Genomic DNA, 24,275 nt, shown 5'->3' on the forward strand with positions numbered 1-24,275 from the left:
ATTTCTGTATGTGATGAAAACATCTGACATGCACACATGAAAACCAGAGGGCAGCAGATCATGTGAAAATATAATATTTGTGTCATTCTCAAAACTTTTGGCCTTGACTGTACAGCATATGAGAAGAAAAGATGTATAGATCTGGCAAAATTATGCTTTCTACTTAATCTTGTCATACATTCAACAGTTAAGGTTATGTCCCAAATTAATGATGTTACAACCTGGATTTCCAGACTTCTACCACATATCCCAGACATTAATAGTTTGAAAAGATTGATTCGGTGCTCTTAAGTCAAGATAAAATTGATTGATTGGAACGATTGATTGATGTAGTTCTTAATAACAACCAACTGAGGTGACCAAATCACTTTACTGTGAAAGTCACATCAGTAGAAAGAGAGAACAATATTAGTGTGGGTGATCTTTACCACCTTGGTAACATCAAATCCACTTTTATTTAGTCAAACTTTAAACAATTTTAATACGAAGCATGCTTAAAGGTTGTTTTACCCTTCCACCATGCAAGAGGAATTCTGGACAATGAAATGCTTTTAAAAAGAACCCTAATTATTTTATTACATAAAGTGTTATAATTGTACATTAATGAATCAATATGATATGTTACTAGTGTTATATTAGCTGTTTTTATAATAACTGTTTTTTTATGATGTAGACCCGCAGCTATCGTAGCTATTGTTACGACAGAGTAGCTATTGTTACGACAATGGCTAATGGGGATCTTAATGAACAAACAAACCAACACAACCGTATCCCTTAATCATATTCAGTCACAAACCGCAATGTAGTTTGCTGTGATTTTCTGTGATGGACCAATGAAAATATCAGAGGATTCACAGCAGTGCACAGATGTTTCCATCTAATCTGAATGAGCCTGAGCTACTCTGGATAAACACCATGTGCTGCTCCGAGTTGGTCTCTCGCATAAAATCCCAATGTGTGATACATTGACGTTTGGGGTTGTAACATAAAAACCCGGCATAAAAGAATTTCGCCGGGCACGCTGGTTGTCCTTTAACGTGCTTAGGTCAACGGATGCAACACAACAGCTAAAAGGATTACTAGTAGGTATTTGTGATTATTTTACAGGAGTAAACATGTATGGAAGACCTGCAATTAAATGGTCATCTAAGCCAATAAACTAGACATATTTACAACACTATAATGTCCCAGTCTCCAGCAGTGGTTTTTAAAGGTACCTAAGGGCACCTTGTTCACTCCTGGTTTATTGTTTACACTGGGATTACTCTGCATGGGATGTAATTGCCAGGCTTCTTAAATGTCAAATACTGTATGCTGAACCCCATACAGCTTGCTCTTATTGGCAAACTATTTCTTCACATGGCAGCTCCATTGCCACGTGTGATCAGGGAGAGAGAAACTAAACTAATTCTAATGTGGTTTTCAGAACCTTACTGGAAGAGCAATCTGAATACCATTTAGATTGCACAAACTTAAGCTTTAACATACGTTGGAAAAGTGTGGAGATATTGCAAAACCAGTGTTCAATCCACGGCAGTTGAATACGAAGTTGATACAAAGTTATTTATTTGTATAGAAAACAAAGTGTGAGATTTGATGCGAAAAAAATTATTTCAGAATTTAGTTGTGCGCTAGTAAGTTGCCATCTTCTTGCTGTGACAATAAAACGCATTAATGGGCAGGGTTTCCCCCAGAAAACTTTCTAAGCCCGGTGGTCAGGGCGCCGAGGCGGTCCACCGGCGGTCCACCGTGTTTTTGTATTAAAAGATGTAAGTAGACAGGAAAAGTAAAAATATCACTGGGTAATTATGGGAAAACATCGCCAGTGAACTGCTAATATAAACCCACAACTAGTCTGAAAAACAACTAATCAAAAAATACAATTAAAATAAATATAAATTATTTCCACTTTTCTTAAATCCAAATTAAGTCAGTGGCTCCATCAGGGCTTCATAAATGCTAATATTTTAACACAGACAACAGATGTATAAATGTAACATTTGTTTATTGAGATTGTCAATGCTGCTAAATTTGTAATAATGGTTTCAGCATACCTAAATCAAAAGATATTAAATGTAACATTTATACGTAAGATTTTAAGGAGCTCCCAAGTTTACTTTGTAAAAGTTCAAAGAACAATACTCAGTCAGGTTTGTTACCATAGCAACCATCTGATGCTGTGAGTTTGTTCACAAATATAAATTAGTAAACTGCAATTATAATGTATTGCTCTTTAGGTTTGCCAATTAAACTACTCCCCCGGTCCTAGATTTCACTAAATCTAACACAGAAGCTGTTAGAGTTGCTGATGTTTTTAGCAACAAAAGAAGCCCCTAAAGCAAATTCTGCTCCGACCCTGTATTATGTGTTAAACCCGCTGCACGATTTAATTCAATTCTGCTAATGTGGCTTTAGTAGCTCTTCCATTTCGTGTCTGCTGAGTTTTTAACAAGGGAACACAGAAACTATTTTGGTTGGTCGAGTTTTTCAGATGTGCGGTGGTCGCGCACATTAACTGTCTGACTAAGTGGACAAAGCATTTGATACGGTTTGGTGCTTAGTGTAACCTGCAAAATAATACTAGCAAYAATAATATAATAATATAAAATCAGCGTGATGGTGACTGCTAGGAGAGCGCGAAAGCTCCTCACCGGGTTAAACCTGCACGATGAGATTATCGCTGGGTCGTTAACCACTAACGCACCGACCAACCGCGAACACAGACCTAAACTTTACAGGGAARATGGGGCCAAACGTTGGGCAGCGTGTTGAGATGTAAACGCTGCATGTTTTGTTGACAAATATAAATCATTCTCACCGCTCACTCAAAACCCCACTGAAAGCGCGACTACAAGTTATTCCTGCGGTTCACRTAAAGCTGCRCAMCCAGAGCTAACGTGGTGGGATAAACTCTTACCTTAATCAATAACTCCTCATAAGTGATCACAATTCCTCACAGGGAGCTGATGCGATGGGTTTAAACTCTTACCTTAATCAGCCTGTGTCCATTTTGAGTGAAAGGAGGTGCGCGCGATCCGCGATCCAGCTATGGCAGCGCGCGAGGTGATTGGTCGCGAGGTGATTGGTCCGCGCGCTGCCGGCTTTAAATGCATAAACTATTACCACATCTTCTACAACCATATCCTTTAGGAATAAATCTGCTCCGGTAGTGAAACGCTGAGTAACAGAAACGTTCGCAATCCGGCTTAAAAAAAAAAAAAAAAAAAAAAAAAAAGGCGATTTTTTTTTCTCTTTTTCTAAAAGACAAAAAAAAAAAAAAAGAAAAATCAAGAAAGGCTTAGCCTGGCTGTGGCGCTAGTAAAGCATGGCGGGCCGCCAGGCCTATAATACACTGGGGGAAACCTTGATGGGTAACAACAAAGTGCTTTTCCCAACTTTTGGTTTTATATGGTGTAAAGGTAAATGATAAACAAAACCTAATGGTATTCATCAGTCTACTCATTATAGGGGTTGTTGTGACAAGGACTCTTGGTGCTTTCACACGGTAGATGGAACATGAAGTAATGAACAACCTTTTCAGAGGTAAACAAGTCAAAATCATGCTGGGATTTCTGTTTTATTTAGGCTCAAAATGGTTCGTGGTTCACTGTCGTTTTAGTCCTGGGGTTTTGTTGACCTTCTTATAGGTTATTATAAAGTACAGCTGTCTACACCGATCCAAAGTCACACAGTCTATAATTCGTCTTGTTGCTGTTTATGTTTATTGGGAGTTGTGGTCCATTTAAAAAAATATATATATTGTGAATCCTTTTTGGTAAAAGGACACATTTTGATAGCAGTAATTCTATGGATAAAATCTACCTGTTCCAGGCTGCCATGGTTTTCATCACAATCCTCTTTCATTTGTCTTTATACTGAAATCTTTGTAAATCTCATCTCCAGCCAAGAGATTTTACTGTAGCCATTCAAAACTATTCTCTACCCTTCAGGAGCAAGTTTTTGGAAGAGCAGTATTTCCTGAGAATTATGTGCAACACTTATAGGTGGCCCTTTTATAAGTATAACTGCCACTACCATTTTTAACAGCTCTTTGCCTTCAGAGCTGTCTTAATTGTTACTGGAATAGGTTCAATAGAAATAATTTAGATTAGTTTAATTTAATTTAGTTTAGAAATAATTCTCAGAATTGTTTGTACACAATGACATTATTTTGTGATATGACAACGTCCAATTTATGCAAAAGATGCTGAATTGGATTGAGACCTGGTGACTGAAGAGGCCATTGGAGTGGAGTGAGCTCATGACCGTGTTTGAGGACTTTGAGATGATTTCAATTTTGTGACACAGTACATTTTCCTGCTGTAAGAATCCATCATAAGATTGGTACATTGTAGTCATGAAAGTATTAGAAGCTCAAGTAGGAATGTGGTGTTTGAAGGATGCTCAGTTGATATTCACAGGCAAAGAAAATACAATGGAATATATGGCATTATGCCACCACTATCACCCTAAAACAGGGGTGGACAACTCCAGGTCTCGAGGGCCGGTTTCCTGCAACTTTTAGATGTGTCTCTACTTCAACACACCTGAGTCAAATAATGAGGTCGTTATCAGGACTCTGGAGAACTTGACTGCAGTTAGGAGGTGATTTAGCTGTTGGACCAGGGAGACATCTAAGAGTTTTGCCGAATGTTGGTGAGCCTGCACAAATTATATCCTCGGTCTCCTGTTCTCAGCTAACCAGAATGGTACCTTGTTTGGTCTTTTGCTTCTCCAACCAACCTAACCTCAGTGTTTGTTGTATTGTGTTTTCCATTATGGTATTCTGCATACTTTGGTTGTAACAGCATGTTATTTGGTATACTGTTGTCCTTTTTATCATTCGTAACCAGTCTGCTCATTCTCATCTGACTTCTGATTATCCTTTGAGACACTGTATGTTTGAGCATGAAAATCCCAGCATGTTAGCAGTTTCTTAAAATCCTCACTCTAGCCCATCTGGCAGCAACAAACATGCAATGTTGAAAGTAACTTAAATCCCATTTCACCGCCTATTTTGATGCACAAATTTAAAAAAAACTAGATTCTTAAATAAGGTTCTGGCATGTGATACTTGAACCAGCATTTGCTTTAACAATCAATTAAACATATTTACTTGATTAAGGGACTGTTAAGTCGCTATTTAATGTCTAAATATTTATTTATTCCTAACTTGGAAGTGTAGATACAACTCGATGAAGTGACATACATAGAGTTATTGTTGCTTTTTGCTCATGATTGATTAGCTGTTTATGTATTAAAACATTGCGGCATCTCTCTGTATAGTTACTGTTTGAGTTGCACTATAATCTTTGCAGCCAAGGGATCATTTGTGCACCATGGATCCAGAGAAACCAGTTTAAACATCTCTGTGTATGCAGACTACTCAGTCCTCTTTGTTCAACTCAACATAGATAGTTGTTTGCACAGAAACTCACCAGGTTTTGCTTCTTTTAGTGCCTGAAGTGTTCATTGTGCCATTCGATAATGGAGAACTTTAACTTTCACTTCTTTCTCACCCCAAGGCCTCCAAACCTTCTTTTTCCTCCTGTCTTTCTCTTAGAGCAATTAAAAGAGCTAGCCTTGCGAGAAAAGGCTGTTGAGAGGCGGTTGGTTTGGGCGTCTCGCCACACAATAGCCGCTCTCTGTCACTCTGGCGGAGGCGTGATGCAGAGTCGGCCCAGACAAAAGAGGGAAGAGACAAAGTGAGAGAAAGCGCTGGAAGTTTGAATCAACACAGAGATTTGCCTGTGACACAGTCATCATCATATCTGATGCAGACAGAATCATCCTGTAGCCTGAGATGAACGAATTTTGTGTGTTTGCATACGTCTGCCCGCACCCCACATCCTCCTAATAACTGATTCCGATCACCGCCCCACCATTGTCTTGTTGTTGCCTCTCGAGAAATAAAGCAGGAAAGATAAAAAATGATGGCAGAGAGAGGAATCCTAATTAATTGTGATGAATATGCAGATTGGGTTGAATCCTCGGGACAGCCGGCTCTTTTCACCACGATCTGCTTCAATATTTAGACAGAGCTTAGGGACAAAGACAAGTCTGCGGCGAGAATACAATCAGCCTCAATTTAACTTCATTGCTAGTCTTTGGACTTCGTGGTGCTTGTGTGTATGTGTGTGAATGTGTATGCCTTTGCCTGTGCCTTGGTCTTTTTGAGAATCGTCCATCTGTCTCCTCCCTTATGGCAAGAACTTGCATCCTTAAAAGTCACTGAGTGTGCCACCTCTTACCATTGTTTTTCTTGCATTGGATTAGTTTGTGCTCCTCCATGTGACATTATTATATTGAGCTTGGCATCCTTCCTTTCTTTTCCTAGTTGCAAGCAATTCTGGCTATTCTAATGTTCATCAGGTTTGAGAACAAGTTGAAGAGATGCAACAGAATCCTCTCTTGGGTTCAGTCAGGATTCAGGCATGAAAGGTGAACCTGTACTGACCTTGAATGAAATTTGTATCTCTATTGAACTTTCTGGAGGGCTGAACCACATCAATGACACGACAAAAACCTCTCTATTGGTCAAACTGAGTTAAGTTGGTGCAGAGGTAATAGACATTATTGGCTCTGAATGCAGTGGGTGACACTTCTTACCTGTCTGGGATCCTTGTGGTGATTGGGTCAAATTTGAACGTTTTGAAACCTTCATGAGCTTTGGCTCAGTTTGTTCTGAATGTAACCAGAAAAGACAAACCGGACAATAGAAAAGGAGAGATTACATGTCTTTATGGACTAATGGGATTGTAGTGCTGCAGTAAAAACACCTGCTGATTCTGCAGCTGTTTTAGAAGAACTGTGCTCTTGGAGTGTACCATGGGAGTATACAAAGTAGTTAGCTGATGGACTTGGACTGTAAACGAACCCTGGATTCTGCTTGAGGATCTTGAGCAGAGAGTTTTGTTATGTTACCTAGAGAAACTTTTATGAAATCCAACTTTCTTTATATCTTTAAAATGATAGCGGCACAAACGAAAATGTTTGCTGCACAAACGTAGCACTAACGTTTGACACTAATTTTGTTTGATTTCATAAAAGTGGGGGGGCTGGTTGACCTTTTGACCTTTACACTTTCATTAATATCTTCAAAGCCAAAGCAGCACAAACGAAAATTTTTGCTGCACAAACCAGCACAAACGTAGCTGAGTTGATTGACACCCATTTTGTCTGATTTGAAGAAGGTGGGGGGCTGGTTGACCTTGGATGACCTCTAGAAACATTTCTTTATATCTTTAAAATGATAGCAGCACAAATGAAAATTTTTGCTGCACAAACGTAGCACAACGTTTGACACCAATTTTGTCTGATTTGAAGAAGGTGGGGGGCTGGTTGACCTTGGATNGCACAAATGAAAATTTTTGCTGCACAAACGTAGCACAACGTTTGACACCAATTTTGTCTGATTTGAAGAAGGTGGGGGGCTGGTTGACCTTGGATGACCTCTAGAAACATTTCTTTATATCTTTAAAATGATAGCGGCACAAATGAAAATTTTTGCTGCACAAACGTAGCACAACGTTTGACACCAATTTTGTCTGATTTGAAGAAGGTGGGGGGGCCAACTTCACTCAGGTTCTGTTAAGCCGTTTTCGCACTGCAAGGAACGGAACGGCACGGGTTCAAAGTAGGGCCGACCGTGTTTGCATGGAACCACAAGAGCTGTGGTTCCAATCGGACCGGCCAAGCGGGGCTGCTTAGAATCAGCAGTTGATTGGTCTAGAGTCAGCCGTTGGTTGTTTTGCAGTCAGGCGTTGATTGGCTCTAGCTGGCTCTCACTAAACTGTTCCTAATGTATTTTGTAAAGAGTGCTCGTTTTAATATTTTTATTATTATTAATTTGCGATGAATTCCTCTCAATATTCTGCTATTTCCTGGTCCCACGATGAGGTAATGTTTTTCCTCCGCTTACTCCCTGATGAACGAGTACAGAATGAGCTAGATCGGTCAACGAGGAATGAGAAAGTTTTTCGCAGCATCTCTGAGGAAAAGGCTTCGGCCGCTGCATTGAAACCATTGTTTAGTTTCAAAAATAATGACGTCAGGTACAGCTTCGATGCCGCCCTCAGTTATATACAAACACAACAGTACGGGTGGAACCGGACCAAAGCATGCTGTTCCGTTCCATTCCTTGCAGTGAGAAAACGGCTTTATAGTAGCTACGTTGTTAAATTCTTCTCCGCAACTTTTTTGCTCTTTGTACCTTTAAATGCACATTTAAAAAGTGCATTTAGCTACACTTACTTCTAGAAATCATTACCAGCACCAAATAGTACTGTTTACAAGTATTCAAAGGCATAATTAAGAGTGAGAAAATAGCTAAATTAAAACACCAAGATATTATTCATCAAAATGAAGCCTGCCCGTCAAATCACTATCCAGTTCCTCATCAGTATATATGGGGGTGCCTTTTATAAAGGCTCAAGGTTTTTGTTAAGAAGTAAAAAGGAAGTAGTTCTTGAGTTGCCATGTTGCATTGATGTGATAGATTAGGAAAGACTTTGCTTACCAACAACACTCATTTATTTTGGCATTGACAAAGCATTTACACATATTCAATTATTTTATGTGGCAGCATTGAGGGTAATTGTGTTATTAATTTGGTGTTAAGAGATGAGCGTGTTTTCTTGTAACGAACTGCCACGAAGTATAAATCAGATTTTTACTTTTGTCTGTTTTAGAATATATCTACCACCAATGACAAAGAGAACGTTTTCACTTTCCTGCAAAACTCACCAGCTGCAAAATGCTTAAGTATTATAAGATAAGTAGTATTTCAATAGAGCAGAAGAAAACTTATGTTTTGTGAACAAAAACAATATTTGTTGTTAACTGGTTGCTAAGAGACGAGCACGTTTTCTGGTCACCAAGTACCAGAAAACAGATAAGCAGTATTTCAAAGAGCTTATGTTTTCTAAACAATATTACTTATTAATTTGGTGTTGAGAGATGAGCGTGTTTTCTGGTAACAAACTGCCAGAAAGTATAAATCATATTTTTACTTTTGTGTTGAATGTCTGTTTTAGAATATATTTACCACCAATGACAAAGAAAACTTTTTCACTTTCCTGCAAAACTCACTAACTGGACAATTCTTGTTACGATGTAAGTAGTACAAGATATGTAGTATTTCCAAAGAAACGGAAGAAATCTTGTGTTCTCTCGTCATTTTCTTGCGACAAAGTGCCACGAAGTAAACAGTGGTAGATCGTAAATGAATTGATTGTAAACGCAGTAAGTTTGCCATGACTACCTAGCTATCAGAGCAACCTCAAAAACAATGATTTTCACAATAAAAGTGTGACTGTCAGTTCTGTCACGACAACTACAGTCAACTTTTCTAGTGTTGCTACAAACTCCAAGGTAAAAATGGCCCTGTGACAAGTGCCAAATGCATTCCGCCAAATTGGATGTCCGTATTCTTTCACTTTTGATGTGAGAAACTTTTGAGGTGGAAGCATTCTACCCTGTTATTTTATTTTTACTTAGGGAAATGCAGTGATAACCCATGGAGACCATAATGGCCCCAGAAAACGACCTTGTTTCCTGGAAAACGTTGCTGTGATGGAAACGTGCCTTAAAGGGGCTACTTCAGTGTATTAAGAGAATCTGTTCTACATTAGCTCAAAGTACTAATTTTTGCTTTTTAAACGAGTCTCTTCCAGTTTTTAATACAGACACAAAAAAATGAGCTTTTCTTTTGACTCTTTTGGCATCAGGACCATTATAAATTGAGACAAGCATGAAAACCACAATATATAGACAAGTTAATCCAAGACTGGAAAATTTTGCTATGATTTACTTAATTTTAAAATTTCTGAGTCCTTCTCTCCAAATGGAGAGGAGTGTTGTACAATCTTCTATGAACTGTGGATCATTACACAATCATGAAACTTATATATCTAGTAGTTTAGTGGTCCAGTTTTTTTTTTAAAGGAAAATGTAAAATGCATTTTTTAAACTTTACATCATGTTATAATGTTATCCCCTCATCAAAAACATACCGGGAATGTTGCCTTAATTCTTTCATGCATATTTGAGAAATCTTGTAATTTCTCAACACAGCAACCCTTTAGCTTTGTTAATATAGAGGAGCGATGTTGTGATGATTACCTGAAAGTGGAGGCGTTAACTTACGAAGTCTAAAAATGTTTGCAGTCATATTTGCTATATTTAATATTTGTAGAGTAACTGAAGGTAACACAGTTACTTGATTGTGCTGTAAAATTGCACTTTGTGGCTGGAAAAAACACATAATACTGTGCCTTTAAGCATTACCCCTGAAATAAATCCAACCCACTCAGACCAGCAGGACAGAGAAAGATGTAGCGGAAACTAGAGGTACATTGAATAAATTTTTTGTCTGTTTATGTTGGATTTTGTTATGATTAATGCAGAATATTTTCCTTTTTATAAAATAATGTTTTCATTTTGTTTTAAAAACATGAGAACATACTTAAAAGTAATTAAGGGAAATTTCAAATAATAAGCAAAAATTGTCGGCTGGAAATGGACCTGCAGCTACGAACGTACATGTACAAAAAGAAAAAAAAAGAAAATCATCTGAGAAACCACAGGACCCAAACTCAGGAACGCAGAAACAACTCTTTAAAGCATTTATTGCTTTCATTTCTCTTGTGTGTGTGTGTGCGTGTGTGCGTTTCCCCCCCCCCCCCGTCTGTCCAGATTTTTGTCTTATCTTATCCTCTCCTGTCCAGCCAGACGGAGTAGTTGCTTGAATCATCTTCTGTTTGCACACACGTGTGAACGCAATACACGGTGAGTCACTTCAGTATCTGCAGGCCGTACTGTGATCTCTGAACCAGAGACTGGCCAGCAAGCGGCCACTAAACAGTTGGTCGTCTGGTGTGGGCTGAGCGATTGCAGCCCGGGTGTAAAACTGTTTCTTTTTCTTCTGCAAACCTGTCTAACTGAGAGACGTGCAGAGCTACAAGTGAGATTACTTGGACTAGCCACCTGTGTGCACTGCAAGTTATTGATCCCTTTCCAGGGTCGATGAAGGGTCTTTGCAGGACACTCGAGCACCTGACCGTATAGTTTGCTTCTCCTGGTCTGTTAGGCTTCCCTGCTGATAATTGCCTCAGTGTAGACCGAATTTCTTTCATCAATTGCTATTTTCTCTCCGTCTCCCTTTTGCCTCGACAAAGCAGCTAAAGGCATTTTATAGTTTCTCTTTGGAAATTGAGATCTTTCTACCCGTCTTCAGTTCAGTCATTGACCCTGACTGTGAGGTCTATACTGTGTTAAAAGGTATATCTCTACTTTTATCTCTTAAGATTAGATGATGCACAACTGAGACCAAGTGACTTTTTGACCATATACAGAAAGAATCTAATCACAAACTTAGTTTAAGAAATATATATTTTAAATGCTTCTTAGCAGGCTTAAACCAACCAGATATTGCAGTTTTCTCCATACTTTTAATCTCAAGTGGTCCTAATGCAGAATTTAATTGTTTGTGTTTTCACCAATGGAATGAAAGTTTTGTAAATTTCAAACCGAGTTTTAAAGTTTCTATACAGTTCAGGTTTGATCAGGTGAAATATTTAAGATTTGATCCAGATGTGATTCATGCAGATGTTTCAAAAACTGAAACATCTATTTAGTTAACCTCCGCATTGCAAGGTTTAGGAACAGTGGTGGGAAAACGTTTTGTGTGCAGCTTTTCAGTTGTTTTTGCTATTTGTGGCCTTTCTCTCTCTTTTGCTTGTATTGTCTGTGATTACAGCATTTTGTCTGTGGTTGTGGCACTTTTGGATTGCATTAGTTTTCTTGATTGTAGTTCTTTGCTTCTGTTTTCCATGATTGCACCTTTTTTTTGCGTTGTTTTTCTATTGCGTTTGTTTTTAGAGTTTGCATCATCCATATGTTTGCGGGTCATTTTGCAATTTGCTGCATCTTTGCACCTGTCAGTCACCATATTCCTTGATATTACAGCTAATAATTAATAACTCTTTGATATTATCAGTCAAAAGATATAGGTTAATGAATGAAAAGATTATTGTAAGCTTAAATCTACAAAAATGATTTAATTTGGACTTGACTGCACCTGCTTCATGTATACTTGCTGAACATTTAGATAGGAAGGAATGAAGCAAACCTGTAACATTAATAGGAAAAAGCTGTACCGTTGTTGATCTGCACCAGACTAATGGCTGTGTTATCCAGTAAATGTGTTTACAGTCACTGCATTCACTCTTATTATCCAGCTTATAAACTACAAAGATCCATGATCATTCTCAGCCCAGCCTTATTAGGTTTGTAGCAATAAATGTTCAGCAGCCTACAGATTTATGCTAGCAGTGTGACGCCTTCTCCGCCCACCCTATGCAGTGTGTTTACATAAACACGCGTTGGTAAATGTAAACGATGAATTCAAATTAAAATGAAGTCCATCAAAACATAGAGGCACAGTAGCATATGAATTTCTCTGCTCAGCGCCTACACAATAGGTCATTTCATGTGCCACAATAATCAGAATGACTACAACTTATTAGTCCAAGTTGCCCAAGCAAGCAACATACGCCCTAAAGTATGATGAATTTACTGATTGGAAAAATTTTGCATGTTTTTTAAATTTCCAACTTTCTAACTGGATCTAGCTGAAGTACCAAGCCAATTTCCAAGTTCATTCTGCTTGCAGTTACTGACTGGAGGCAATTAAATATAAGATCTGTCTCGATGTGTAGAAGCACTGAAAATGACTCTGTGTCTAAATATACAATTTGTTGATGAGGATTCTTATTAAATACGGAGCTTGAAAGAGTATTGGGAACAAACACACGTCAACAGTTTATTGCGTGTGTGTTACTTTTTTTATTTAATTATTTTACGAATTTCTGTTTTAGAGCCCTTTGATGTAAATATGTCTTTTCCCTTATGCCTCCCAATCTGCTTTAGTCTTATCAGTCTTATGTATGCGCTGCTCAATGTACTAATGGCAGAGAAACAAGTTACCGTTATAGAAAAGCTGCACCATCATCATTGGCCATGCTAACAAACCTGAGCTATCATGATAGGCTATGTCATGGTGAACTAGTAGTAGGGTAGCCAAGAGAAACTGGGAGGTTGTGAGCAGCGCATACAAGGATACTTGACAACGGTAAGACCCTCCTCCTGGCTGATTGCTTGTTTCTGACAGAGCGGTGCATTCATTCAGATGACAGCAGGTCTATAGAGAGAAGGCAGAGGAGCTTAAATACTCCCCAATGATTATCCCTCTCATAATGTCATAACAAAGTGAGAGTTTTAACAAATATGTAAAAAAAAAAAAAAACAGTTGCATACTGCAGCTTTAAGATTAGTGTTAGGAATAGACTAGTAGGGGTTAGGGTTTGGGAAAATACATGGATTAAGTGTAAATGGAGTTACTAAAATGAACAGGAGTCAATGAAATGTCTCAACATGGGCAGAAATACGAACTTGTGTATTTTTCAGGGTTGAAGGTGAGAAGGAGGTTAAAACCTAAGATAGGGTCCATGTCAGCTGCATTATTTAGCACACTGGAGAGCATGTGAGTGAATGCTAACCCCAGTTAACACGGGAGACAGCGGAGTGCAGCCTCCTGTTGCGTAAGTGTGTATGTGTTTTCATACCGAGTAGAGGTACAGATGGTGCAGCTGTGGTGTCTTTATGTGTCACCATTTACCAAAAGCACATGGCCCAGGACTGACTTCTGCAAGACTGACCACAATCACTTCACACTGCCTGACGCCGTTTCCAATTTCTCTGAATCTGACAGAACAACAAACAAGTAAAGAGGAGGGGGGGGGGAAGCAGATACCGTTGGGTGGGGGCAGAGGTGATCTTTCCTAGTAAAGCCTCTTAGAGCTCTGTGGATTTACACTCTTGTCAAGTGATTTAGAGTGTGTGTGCTTTATTCACTTTGAAATGACCTCACAAGAATGCAGAGATGAAAAAAAAATCCCCTAATGTGGAAATATATATATATATATATATATATATATTTATATATATATATACATCTTTTTATGGGTTGAAAATCTGATTTAGCCTTACAGATTTGGTTTAGTACATGTTTAGGCTTCTAGATTAAAAAAAATAAATGTATCAGCTTTCATATTCATTCAAATTGCTGATGTTGTGGACTGTAACCCTGATCTTTGACCTGAAGAAACATTACTACTAGAGAAGCACTTAGAAATTGTTTGGATGGTTTTCAGCTTGATCCACCCTGACCAGTGCACAGTTGGCCAAGCTCAAAAATCTTTTTTTTTTCTTGATCACATTGGGCTGACAACAACACTCTTCTGGCTGGATAGTGTTACTTAGTCAAATGAATAGTGAGGTATTACAAAATGAGGTATTACAAAAATTTGAAGAATCACATAGATCTAAGAAGTTATTTAAAAGACATGTCAGAAAAGAGTGACAATTTCAGCTGATAACAGGAATACACTGCTATGCTCTTTTTGGGTTTAATGTGTCTGTTATGTATTTGGGAGTCTTTTGGAAGTATAAGAGTTGAGATAAGGGTCTAGATTCAGTTGTGCCATACTTCTCAAACTGAGACAAGTATCATTCAACAATTTAAAAGATAAACAAATTAGCTGTTAAGAAGTTCAAACACAGTGGATTTTGCTTCAAACAAATTATACTGGGAGGTCAGAGGAAAAAAATCCATAAATTCTGAGCCGTGGCAGGTGTCCACTGTACTCAGTGATCTTGCTAATTTCTCTTGGCATTCAAGTTTATAGTAGTATATATTTTTCAATAATTTCTGAATTCAAACACCAAAGGATCATGTTTGCAAAATCGATTGTATACGTAAAGTACTGGTGTGTGGGAAATGTGTGAGATACAAACTGCCAAACGTGCTAAATAACAGTAGAATGGCTGACACTAGATTCTAAAACATATGGCAGCCATATTGGATTTTGAAGTTGAAGTAATTATTCCCTTTTGAATTTCTGATATCAGGGTGGCTCCTTGGTTATTTTTTTCAACTTGGAACTAATTTTATTCCAAACAACGATAAGAATATTATTTTTTGGTGATTATTCTTTGCAAAAAAACTAACAAAAAATATACCCATGAGAAAGCCATACTTTGTTGGATTTTTTTTCTTTTCTTTTTTTGAAGATTTTCACAATGAGGTGAAAAGCTCAGTATTTTGTGAGGTCGTACTTGTTCCAAAATGTTTAACGACTGCTTTAGGGAGCATAGATAGAATGCAGACTACAGTTAGCAACGCGAGCCATAATTTCAAACCTGACCTCTGTAATAAATAAGTCTTTGTTTAAGTTGGGGTCGATGTGGATGGTATGGAACTGACTTTGCATACATTTTCTATATTTATGCCCCCGCCTCGTCCCAATTGCTTATTCTGCCAACATGACATGTAGCGGAGCTCCTTTTTCACCTTCATCATGCGGTTCTGGTTTTGGCTCTTCACCCGGATCCAAAGTGTTTTTCTTTCCATTTCCCGTTTAATCTCCCTCTGCTCGGCTACTCAATCAAGTACCCACCCACCCGCCCAGTAAACATGTTGGCATACAAGTAGTGTTTTTCGAAAGCAAAACAACGTGGGGGGAATATGACCAGAATATGGAAACACTTAATCTCCCTGGGTGGATTGGTATCAAATCCCCAGTCGCATGGCTGAGGTAGAGACAGACAGACAGACAGACAGAGGGAGAGAGAGAGACCATCGAGAGACTCTGTGTTCATTTTGCCAAGGCCAGATGGCGAGGGCAGCTTTGGTGCTGCACGGATTCTCTCTCTCTGCCTGTCAGGCCGTGACACACACACACATACACGCACAAACGATTACCTCAGCCTGTTCGCGCTCTGCTGTGTGTGGTGGCCCAGACTTATTAGATTAATCTTTTATTTGTCTACCTCTGTTATCACTGTTTTCCATCTCAATGTGTCGCAGGGATTAAGAAACAGTCTCTGGTTTACGCTCTCATTTAGATGGTTTGTAATCTGCCAGACTCTGTGTAGTCGTCAGTTGCACAAATACATCCTGAGTCCAACTCTGTAAAAAAATGTCTGTGGCTAACAAAAAATGATGGAGAAACATTTACTTACCTTTGTTTTAGAATGTAGCATTTGTGTTTATTCTGAACAGCAATGTCCATCCTATACAGTGCTTGTCTAAGGGTTCTGTCACACCAGCTTAGTACAAGCGATTGGAACGAGACAGGAATGCTGAAAATTTGACAACCTCTTGTGACTTGATTCACTTTCCCACTGCTCCTCGAAAGTGGACCAAACTGCCTGGACACAGTCGGGTTGTTACAGTGGCAGCTGTTTTGGGGCACCATCATAAAGACCTGTCCAGTATAAGTAACACTTTACTGTTTTCACTTAATGAACAATAAGAAACCCCTATTTTTGACAAAAAGAAGAAAAAAACATTTAATGTCCAAAAAGGGTAAACGAAGTTTTACAAAATGACGATAAAATACTTAGCACGTAATAAGTGCATACATTTTCACCTCCTTTAAAGTGATTAACCTAATCCAACAAAGGTTCAGCCGGTTGTTGTCTACAGTCTCGGAATAAGTGGAACTTTGTCTCAAGTGACTGAACTATAAAGACACCTTTGTGTCTTTATTGTTAGACCTTCACTGATGAAGGTCCATTCACAAAAGAACACTCCAAGCAAATCAGAGAAAAGGTTAAAGAAAAGTAGATGTCAGGGGATGGATAAAAAAAAAAAACTAAGGCACTGAACATGCAGATCGTATAAATTCATCATCAATAAATAGAAGGAATATTTTACTATATGATATATATTTTTATTTAATTGTCATTATTTTGTAGATATCAGTTTTCAAATTGATATTCAAGGTTTTAATTTTATTGTCAGAATTCTATCGGTCACGATTGATTTGTGAAAGCAATAAAAGGGTAAAATATCCCTTTAGGACAGACGGTGAGCTTGTTTATAGGCACTTTATGTAACTTTTCATTATTTGAATTATATCTGAAATGAACGTATCTCCTTAAAGCCACAGCATTTTGAGTAAAACAAATGTATTTGTGGATTGGTGTGAAGTAAATGTGAAGCCACTAAAGGGAGGACGTTTCAGATAGCTAAAACATTTTTTGTCGAGAAGAAGGGTGTCTTCTTGGTTTAAATGTCTCGGTCGGCTGTTACATACTAATATGCCTTGCCATAAGTGAGTCATTGAGCTATTAATGTATTGGTCTCCATATACAATGGGAATACAGCAGTACGGAAAAAATATGGTTTCTTTGGTACTGTTAGTAGAATGTTTATTTTCCCAATGTAAGCAAACCACATTAGAGTTGACTGGCAAATGACCCAAAACCCATGTTATTATTAGGCAGACTAGAGTTCGGATGGGAAACCGTGGTCTATCCAAAGAAAGCATGTGTGAATGCACAAGAGGACTTTTCTTTGGGTAATGAAGAGAGTTGGAATGAGTTCGCGCAAAACTAAAATATCGTTTTTTTTTCTCAAAATGAAGTTTGTTCTGCAGAGTTCTTTACTGCAGCTTCAGGATGTGACTTCATCTGGTGAGGTAGATGTAAGATAGTCCTGTTCCATGTAGAAGTGTCTCTGCTTTGTCACAATCAGGCAAAATTTTTAGAACTTGGTTCATGATGAGAAGGGAGTATTGGTGTGTGAAGGTTTTTTCGGACTAGTGGAGAGAAACCGAGTACCTGGAGGAAATGTATAGGACACGCAATGGTTGCACAGAAAAGCTTCAGCCAAGATTTGAATTGGCATCCCTGTAGTTGTGAGGCAACAGCGCTAACCACGGAGGACTGAAGCTGACATGCACAAAGCATATGGAATATGGCCATGAACCAAGAACTGCAAGACTGTTAATGGCTGCATTTTATTATTTTTGGGAGATTGTTCTGCCTTTGATTTGTCTTTTGGAAGGAAAGTGGAAACCAGTAACGGTTAAGATCAGTGGTATTTCTCTGCAGATCCAGAATGTTCCTTATTTTAAAACAGGACAGCTTTATGCTTCTGTACAATGGAGATCTGTCTAGAAAACATTATGAGTATACACGCACATGCTCGTGCCATATCATTAATTAACAGTGGTAGCTTTCTTCAAAGCCAGAGGATTCAGTTCATTTGTTCTTCCCTCGATGGTCATGAATTACTTCCTGCTTGGCGTTGTGTCAACACAGCTGAAGGCTTCAGCTTCAGATCGGAGAACTGCCAAAACATCTGCTTTTCCACTGCTTACAATGGCTGCTGATGATTCTATCTGGATATTTGATTACCACTGTCTGATATTTGCCCTCCTAATAGTCAGTCTAGACTGGGAGTTGGTCTTTGTTTTGCTTTACTATGCTTTTCGTCATATGCTAACACTATGCTATGCTATGCGGCTATGCTAACACTTTCTGCAGAGATTACATTTTTTTAATCTTGAAAGTTTCTGCATCCTGAACATTAATTTGTTGATTCATGACTGACTACAACCAAAAAGTTTATCTTTGGTTTTTAGTCCAAGTTTCTTCTGACTCCGTGGGCCCATTCTTGTGTATCTTATTCAACTATTAACTTACAGAATATTTTATTCATTGTAGATAGTAAAAAGACAAATATTTGATCCACTATTGCTACAGTACATCTTTTGTCAATAACAAACCTGACAATTGCGTGTTACCAAGAGAATCATAACTTAAGGTGTAATCTTCAAACTCATGGAAAATGAAATTCAAATGCCAACTGATTGTTTTGGTGTAATATCAAGAAAAAACATGTTTTTATCTTTTTTTTTGTCGATGTACCATCACCAGAATCAGTTCCTCTTTTCATTGTCATCTCAAATCTTATGCTATCCTAATCTTTGGAGGAAAAATAAAAATCCACACATTTCACTTATCTCCCATAATCGTATCAACGTGACACCCGCACTTTCATCAACACCTCTGAGTCGCCCTGCGTAACTCTGCTCAGGCAGCAGCTGTTTCCTCCACACCGAGCGTGTTGACTACTTCAGATGCTAGCAGTTAATTAACTCTTCCAAACCCACACGTGTCCCCTTCAGTCTGTTTAAATAGCAGCGTTATCAGGATTAGGCCTTAGTTAAATATCGTTGGTCAAGGTAAATGCTGCCTGCTTTGAGACTCAATAGCTTGTGTTGGTCTTACAGACAGCAGGTCTCCTCTCCTCTGGGTGGCATATCTCTTTCAGGACAGATCAAGAAGTTCCAGTATTAATTTAAAAGTCAAATTCCTCACTGGCCCTAATTCAAAAAGCTACACATTATTGCTGAATCTGTACATATGATGGGTTTTTGATAATGTTTATCCACTACAGTAGTTCCCTAAGCTTTCCATCTCAGTAACCTTTCCCCCTTTTGTCACATTACAATAACAAACTTCAGTTTGCCTAGCATTTAGCCTAACCTTTTTCTTTTTACTTCTTCAATGACGGTAAAGTCTGAGTGGGATGGTTCTTGGAGCCTCACATGCAGATTTAGCAAAAATCACTCATGCCAATATTGATATTAAACAGAACAATCTGTATTTATTGCTTATGATAACAAGACTTTAAAAAGTCCCCAGATCTCAGTGTTTTCTTAACTTACAGATTAAAAAATCTTGTTGGCTACAGACCCCAGATTAATACTTTTTATGCATCTGAATGGCATTACTATTTCTTTTAGATTCACATAACCCTTACAACTATTGATGATTCATACCATCGAATTCCAGAAAAATAGAAAAAAAAATAAAATACAAAATGGCACCCTTGTATGAGGACAGCAATATGGACTTTTTTTTTCCAGGGAAGGTTTTAGAGAGAAGTAATAAAATAATTTTTTTGTTAAACATGAAAAACCATCACTGAAACAGCAGGGTAGGTGTTTATAACACCCACTCTGCAGCCCTGGTTTGTTTGACCGTGTGTTTTTTGCTTTAGATTTGTCAAGCAAATCCAAAGCAAATGTTGAGCTGGATAGAGGGTAGGATCAGTGACTCACTTGTCCTAATTACCCCATTAGTGGCTTTATTGGTCCTAGTAGTGTGTCTCATAAGGCTGTTGTTAAGATGTGAAGAAGCTTTTTTGGATGAAAGGCAAAACGTCTTTGAGAAACAAGAAGACCAGTCACCTTCCACTTTGGCACTTAAAAAAAAACAAAAAAAAAAAAAAAAACTATTAATAAATTTGTAAGGGGGTGCATACTTTTTAACACCAATGTAATACCAAGTAGTTTATTTTAGCTATTTATTTCACAGTAACTGATAAAAGGTTATTTATCTTAGGAAAATAAGCTAATAAAAGCAGTACATGATGTATAGTATTTCATCCCATAATAAAGTAAATCTTGGCAAAGAGAAATGAACTTTCTAACTCAATATACAGTGCTCAGTGTCGAAACGGAAAGTGTTTTATAATTTCCTCCACTGCTTTGCCTCAGAACTGCTCAGCTGTATTTATCGATTTCCTTCCTTTCTGCCAGAGTCTGAATCCTGAAACCAGCTACTTCCAAGTCAAAAATGCCCTTTCTAACCTCTCTAAAGCTGGGTCCAAACTGTTCCAATCAATCCATCTGTCTGCAGAGGCCACACTGCAGCTTGCACTTTACTGCCACTATACACCCACAGACATGACCCTCAGAGTGTATTTTTACTCCCATCTCCCGCTTTGTTTTCCACTCCAAGTGCAGGTAACCTAAAAGCCAGAACTCTGCCTGAATGCTTTATGCGCCAAAAACGTCTCGGCAGAGCCATTGTGCTTGTACAATTGTCCAATCACATTAGCTTCTACATGAGAGGCTTTGATGGCTTCGGCCGTTTCAAGTGATTTAACCAGTGTCACCTTGATTACTTACTTCGCAGCTTTTCCTGTCACTCAAATTTATGAGCAGAAGCTTAAACTGTCTTAAACTGTAAATATACGAGCCGCAGCTCCGCCGCCCTCGAGGGGGAGGACGGTGCTCGGAGAAGCTCTGAGCGCACGCTGACCCCGGGCGGCTCCTGTGGAATGCTCCGCAGTTTCTAGGAACGCTGCTCCGGGCGTCAGCGCTGACGCTCTCACATGCCATATTTTAAGAGAAGCGTAGAGCATTTGTCAGCGCAACACAGGCAAGCATTGTTGGAGCCGCTCTTGTGGTTCATGGACAAACAGACCCAATGGTCATAAGTTCTGTTCAAGGATTCTTAGAAAAAGCGTAGCAGTACGAGAGAAATGTCTGCAAAGATCTAGTTTCTGGCCAAAGTTTCCACAACCTGTGAACTTGTCTTCATTTTGCAACAGCCAAAAACGCAGATGTGGTTTTCTGGGATTTTATTTGCTCCACCAAACGCAACAGTGTTCTTTTGAGAAAGGACGATGAAAGTGAAAAATGCTAATTACTTATTTAACTTCTGAAGCCTTTTGGGTGTACTGGGTTTAGGGGTATGGGACTAAATGCATTTGAATAGAAACGCATGCCATACCAGTGTTTAGATCAATCTGACCCGACCCAAGCCCATATGCATTGTGTCTGAGACAGACCCGACTAATTTGCTTTAATTATAGGCCTGACCCCAAGGTAAAAATTGATATATTTTACTTAAGATTTTATTGCTTTTGTTTTTAGACTACGATTTAAGTAGGTAGTGTAACTTCTCTTGTTTTTAGCTTTTGTTTAACGTCTGTCAGCTCCGTCTTGTCGCTTGTTGTAATCGCAGGGTAAGTAAAGTGCAAATCATCTGGGATGTGATTGATGGGAGCGGAGCAATTTTAACTTCTGCACCTTACTGTCTTTCTTCATTTTCTTAACAGGGTAAACTATCTACTCCTCTATCTAGACTATAATAATAGTACAACTTTTAGATTAGTACCAACTTTATATTGTGCATTCTCGTTTGGTTTCTCTTGTGCTGTATTCCAGGTGCCACAGAAGTCCGAGCGGAATAATTCTGGGATAAAAAATGTATTTTGGCTCAAAGTAATGTCATGGTGAACTCAAAAGTCAGATTTCCGAGGTCTACTAATGCTACAAAACATTTAAGTTTGTGGTTTTAACCTATGAATATATGGGCAAGATCAAGGGATTTGAACTCTCTTTCAAATGCCTACTTTGTTAAACATGTCTTTAAATTAATATTTTTCAATGAGTACTCTTTTGTTTAAGATATAATACAAAGAAGCAATTAAGCTCAAGGTAAAGGCTCAGCCTTTCCACTTTCTGGATCACCTTCCTCAACACAACCAGGACTCTGGCTAACCCTGAGAGTTAAATAGGTACAATTTGTTTTTTCTTGGTATGGCATCCTTGGTACTGCTACGGATTGTCTGATCTGCTCCTGTCCTTGTGAAATACATGGAACTGGCTCTGTGTTGTTGTATTTGGAGGGCTCTTATCTGCTTTGTCTTTTATTCCCACTTTATTTTCACTGTGTTTTTAAATCAACGCTTGGCCTTGCCTGAACCGCAGTTAGAGCTGCATAAATGAACTCTGCCAGTTTCCTCTCACTCTTAAAGCTCCGACTTCCTCCCTTCTGCCTTTCTTTTTCTTTTTTTTTTTTTAATACACTTGATAAAGACACGCTCATAATTGTCAGAAGCTCTTTTTAGTGAAGAACAATGTCCAGGCCTGTGTGAAAAAGAGCAGGGGTCTTCAGGTCTGCCTGCAAATGCAGAACAAAACTAAGAAAGAGCTGGGCTCATTGCCATTCTGCGCAGATCGGACGAGGCCCTGGGCAGAAGCACGCTGGGCCAAGCCAAGGTCTGCTCAGGATACACGCTCATCAAGAGGTCCGTGACCCAGCCAGGGTGACCTTACACTGACCCCCTTGAGTTCCATTGCTTGAAGAGGGGGGAAATGTGTGTTTGTGTGTATTGTACAGTACGAACTGTACTTGCTCTGAGTAGTTGTGTTTATGTATGACTGGGAGGTTTCTCTTCTGTATAAAGGAAGAAAAAAAACTTGGCTTCAGACACAGTTGGATGTAAAATAATGTGCTCTTGTGAGTTTTAATGCTTCTTTTTCGGGTCAAAGTTATATATTTCACTGCAAAATCGGTGAAACAATAGGGCTAACACCACTGGGGGATGATATTTCTTTAATCTGTCATGTTAGAAAAGAAAAAATGGTAAAGTACATAAAGTTTGCATCCTGACTCCTGAAGCATATTTATTCATCTGTCTGCAGCAGATGTTTACTATCCTAGATGGTGAACATCTACTGACTAGATGGAGTTTTCTCTGACTTTGGCATTTCTAGCTAAACTTGGTTTAATTCAATTTGATTTTCACAACAATCAAGTGTGCTTTTCTCAAACATTAAAGCAACTAACCAGACTTGTCTGTAAAATTCAATTGAAATCTTGTTGGATATAGTCTCTCGCCACATGTCTGTTTTTCTGTGTTTCTTTTTTCATTCAATGTAAAACAATTTTATAATGAGACGGTACCCACTTAAAGAAAAGCATTCTGTGCCCACATGACATCACAAAAGGTGTAAAGCTCCCCCGCCTTTTCACAGATTATTTCTTGGAACGTAATTCCAAATTATTTTGATTTTTTTTTTTATTGTTAATGTAGATTTGTTGGTAGGAAAAATATATCCCCAGAGAGCCAGATAGTAACTTTAACAGAAGATAACTAATGTCTTGACCTGGAGTTAAGACATTTTTTGATGGACAAATGCTTTGATGTCAGTGCATTAATATGAGTGAGGTTATCTTGCACCGCTACCATTTTTTTATTTTCTAGTTTGGCCATACTGCTTATAGTAAATAAAGCATTTGTCTACCACAAGATGTTCCGTTCTTATTTGATAACCCCTAATTAAAATCTGCTCAGAAAATGTGATATGACTTCAAAAAATATTACCTTTAGGCAAGATGACACCCATTGTAATTTTGTGAGGGTTGTAGTTGGCCATATTTCCTTAATTGTAGGAATAGGGTGTAATATAAAATCTGTACTATATATTATATACCTAATTCAATGTGACAAGTATTAGACTCATGTCTTAGTAATCAGAAGTTGGCCATAGGCTGTATTCATTTATGTCACATTACATACTCCTGTCTTTTCGTATCTGTTTCGATAGCATAGCTTAACAAACTAAAGGTTTAACCTTATTAAAAAACTTTCCTGAATTTTATTCTTACGATAAGCAAAATAGACTGTACCGAACTATATTGTGAGGAGTAAAGGCAAACTGATCTAAATTGATATTTCCGTTGGTCATCTTATGTTTTTAACCAATGATCATGTGATGGCCAACAGAAGAAACATACGATATGATGAGTCTGTGATGGCTTTTTCAGAAAGACTTTAT

Source organism: Poecilia reticulata, linkage group LG11 (genome assembly GCF_000633615.1).
Source record: "Poecilia reticulata strain Guanapo linkage group LG11, Guppy_female_1.0+MT, whole genome shotgun sequence".
In the NCBI taxonomy this organism is placed as follows: Eukaryota; Metazoa; Chordata; class Actinopteri; order Cyprinodontiformes; family Poeciliidae; genus Poecilia; species Poecilia reticulata.